Consider the following 4,424-nt stretch of genomic DNA (forward strand, 5'->3'; position numbering starts at 1 on the left):
AATAAATTGGAAAACCTGAGTGAAATGAAAGAATATTTACAAAATTGCAAACTGTCCAGATTAACAGAAGAGGAAATACATTACTTAAATAACCCTATTTCTTTTTTTTCCCCTTTTATTTCATGATTTTAATACAGGACACGCTGGACCAACCGACAGTAAAAAAAATGAACCTTCAACAAATATGTGCATTCGGGTATTGGACAATGGAATAGCCATAGTAATGGCTCAACATGCATTTCTTCTGAAAGAGGGCAAATTGCAGATGCATAAATACCACAAAACAATCAATATTGGGTTAATCACAGGCCACTAAGAGAGAAAAAAGCTAGAAAAGCTATCAGATGCATTAAATAAGTGACCTTACCATGAAACTATAATTCAATATATATATATATATATATATATATATATATATATATATAATTTATATGTTAAAAGAAAGTGAAGACCATCATTGGATAAGTGCAAACCATTTTTCCCCAACAAAAAGAAAAAGAATAAAATCATGTACAGGAAGGGTTTTGTTCTGTCTGCTTTTAGCTCCTGACATTTCAAACAGTCAATTTCAAAGCCCAATAAATTAGCTAACCTTGGCTCTATTTTTATAAAGTCCTATCTCAGCTCTTCTCTTGGTTATTAGAATGTATTCATATAGATTCCCCAAGTGAAGGGAGATGTCCCCCGCTGCAGGGCCTGATCCCCACTTTGCTGTCTGCATGTAACATATCTCTAAGTGATATTAGGGCTTTGAAAAGGAATCAGGTATACAGGAGAAAAAATGAAAATAAATTTGGATGACCAAAGGACTTTGGCACTGGTATGGATGATGGAGTTGTGGCTGGCCACACTGCTGCATGGAGGAAACCACTGGACTTTATCCGAGAACAGCAGAGGAATGGTTTGAGAAGGCATACATTTCTGTAAGCAAAGCTGGAATGACAAGCCAGTGACTGCAACTGTCCAGATGTGGTGAAGTTAGAACTGACTTGCACTGCTTGGTTCACACTGTGACAACTGGACAATGGAAGGGATCACTCTTGGCACCTTTAATGAATTCTTCCAGTGACAACTTGCCACTCTTGGCACCTTTAATGAATTCTTCCAGTGACAACTTGCCATCATTGTTTGTGTCCATCTGCCGGAAAATTTTGACTGTTCGTTTCTCAGGAGTGGACTCATCTTCAGGCATTTTCATTACTGAGGATACCATTTTGTATATGGCCTGTAAAATTTCAAGCATCTCCCCACGGTTTATATAGCCATTACCATCAAGGTCATACATGTTGAATGCCCATTTCAGCTTCTGTTCCAGGTTTTCCTGAGAGGTGATACTCAGGGCAATGATGAATTCCCTGAAGTCAATTGTCCCATCACCATTTGTGTCAAAGGTGTGAACTTCGATGCATCACCATAGGGGAAGAAGTTGGCATATATCTTTTTGAACTCATTGACAGCCAAGTGACCAGTAGGTCAGTCCTTTAGAAATCCTTTGTACCACTCCTGCAGCTCATGGTCTGTGAATTCAGTGTTCTCTCGGAGATCCTGGAGCACCTCAGGACGGCGCTTGCTATTTTGCTCCCCCATTCCGTCTTTCCAGATAACTTAGAACCCAAGGCCAACAGAATTCAGAATCAGAATTGAGATGAGAAGTTTCAGGCTTCCAGATTCCAAGTCCTAAGACCAGACCACTAGACCACGCCCCTCACAGGATGGTCGAAAAAAAATACTTTGTAGTTGGTTCTATAGATGTAAGCGAAGATGATGATGATGGTGGTGGTGGTGGTGGTGGTCGAGGTGGTGATGAGGAAGAAGAGATTTATATGATGACTCCTTTTGCCCAATGGAATGAGGTAGTTGCTCAGCATGAACAATTTCGGGTCCTCCCCAAGAGGCAGCAGGTCCCCCAAGTTGCGGCTCCGCTCCTGCTCCGCCTCCGGCTGCCAGCTCCGGGCCGAGGCGTCGGGACTCTGCCCCGGGGGCCGCGAGGGGCGGCGGGCGGGCTGTGTCTGTGGAGTGCCCGGCTCAGGCTAGCAGCGCTGGCCCCTCGCCCATTCGCGCCGCCGCTGCGACACTGCGCAGCATCCCTGATGAGGAGGAAAACAAAAGAACAACCCTAATTCAAAAAAGGAAATTGAAGAAACCATCAATAAACTCTCTAAGAAAAGTCTCCAGGTCCAGATGGATTTACAAGTTAATTCTACCAACCATTTAAAGAACAATTAATTCCTATATAAACTACTTTAAAAAATAGAATCCTCATACCAAAAAATACTAATTTATAAATAAATTTACCAAAACATGTATGAACAATGCTAACCTGACAACTCATTGCTGAGGGGAGAGAGGTACAAAGGGAGGGTGGAAGGAAATTTTGTAACTTTAAAATATACATATCTATGTCAATGAAAGTAAATAAATAAATTTTAAATTTTAAAAATTTTAAAATAGGAGTAGTTTGCCAAACTCCTTTTATGACACCAACATAGTACTAATACCTAAACCAAAAAGCACTAAAATGGACAAAGAACATTATAGACCAATCTCCCTAATGAATATCGATGCACAAATCTTAAATAAAATTTTAGCAATGAGACTACAGCAAATTATTACTAGGATAATACACCAATATCAGGTTAGATTTGTACTGGATAAGCAGGGATGGTTCAATATTAGGAAAACACTCAACATAATTGAACATATCATAACAAAACCAAGAGAAATCATGTGGTTATCTTAATAGATGCTGAAAAAGCCTTTGATAAAATACAGCATCTATTCCTATTAAAAACACTAGAAAGTTTAGGAATAAATAGAGTTTTCTTTAAAATAATAAATAATGTCTATCTAAAACAATCAGCAAATGTTATATGTAATGGATATAAACTCAGAGCATTTCCAATAAAATCAGGGATGAAACAAGGAAGTCCATTACCACCATTACTATTCAATGTAGCATTAGAAATGCTAGACATAACAATAAAAGGAGAAAAAGAAATTGAAGGAATCAGAATTGGCAATGAGGAAGCAAAGCTTTCACTCTTTGCAGATGTTATAATGATATACTTAGAGAATCTGAGAAAATTATCTAAAAAACTCCTTGAAACAATTAACAAATTCAGCAAAGTAGTAGGATATAAAATAAACCCACATAAATCATCAGCATTTCTATATATAAACAAAGCCCAGGAGCAAGAGATAGAAATTCCATTTAAAATAACTATAGAGGGGCAGCTAGGTGGCACAGTGGGTATAGCACTGGCCCTGGAGTCAGGAGTACCTGGGTTCAAATCTGGTCTCAGACACTTAATAATTACCTTGCTGTGTGGCCTTGGTTAAGCCACTTAACCCCATTGCCTTGCAAAAACCTAAAAAAATAAAATAAAAAATAGATTAAATTAAATTAAAATAAAATAAAATAACTATACACAGCATTAAATACTTGGAATCTACCGCCCAAGACAAACACAGAAACTGTATGAACACAATTATAAAGCACTTTCACTCAAATAAAGTCAGATTTAATAACTGGAAAAATGTAAATTGCTCATGGTTAAGTTGAGCTAATGTAAAAAAAATGAAAATTCTACTCAAATTAAATTACTTATTCAGTGCCATACTGATCAAATAACCAAATAAATACTTTACTGAACTAGAAAAAATAGTAACAAAATTAATTTGAAGGGAGAAAAGGGCCAAGAATATTAGCAAGGGAACTGATGAAAAAAAATGTAAAAGAAGGTGACCTAACTCTACCAGATCTCAAACTACTCTATAAAGAGGCAATCATCAAAACTGTCTGGTACTGGTTAAGAAATGGAGTAATGGATCAGTGAATTCAAATAAGTACAAAAGAAACCGCATTAAATGACTACAGCAATCTATTTGACAAACAGAAAGATGTCAATTTCTGGGATAAGAACTCAATATTTGACAAAAATCACTAGGAAAACTGGAAAATAGTGTGACAAAAACTAGACTTAGACCCACATCTCACACCCTATTCCAATATAAGGTGAAATGGGTACAAGATTTAGCCATAAAGGGCGACAATATAGATAAATTAATAGACCAAGAAATTATCTATCAGATCTATGAAAACAAGAATTAGAATACATTATAAACTGCAAAATGAGTGATTTTGATTATATTAAATTAAAATGTTTTGCACTAATAAAATCAATGTTGCCAAAATAAGAAGAAAAGCAGAAAGCTGGGAAACAATCTTCACAACTAGAATTCCTGATAAAGGTCTCATTTCTAAAATATACAATTACACCAAATTTATAAGGATACAAGTAATTTCCCCAAATTATAAATGGTCAAAGGATATGAATAGACAGTATTCAAATGAAGAAATTAAAGCTATATATAATCATATTAAAAATGCTCCAAATCATTATTGATTAGAGAAATGCAAATTA

At 36.3% G+C, this 4,424-nt stretch overlaps 1 pseudogene; it reads right to left on the minus strand.

The window, feature by feature from the left end:
• Positions 1-462: 462 nt before the first annotated feature.
• Positions 463-1,984, minus strand: LOC141514611 (hippocalcin-like protein 1; annotated as a pseudogene).
• Positions 1,985-4,424: the final 2,440 nt, after the last annotated feature.

Source organism: Macrotis lagotis, chromosome 1 (assembly GCF_037893015.1).
Source record: "Macrotis lagotis isolate mMagLag1 chromosome 1, bilby.v1.9.chrom.fasta, whole genome shotgun sequence".
Classification (NCBI taxonomy): Eukaryota; Metazoa; Chordata; class Mammalia; order Peramelemorphia; family Peramelidae; genus Macrotis; species Macrotis lagotis.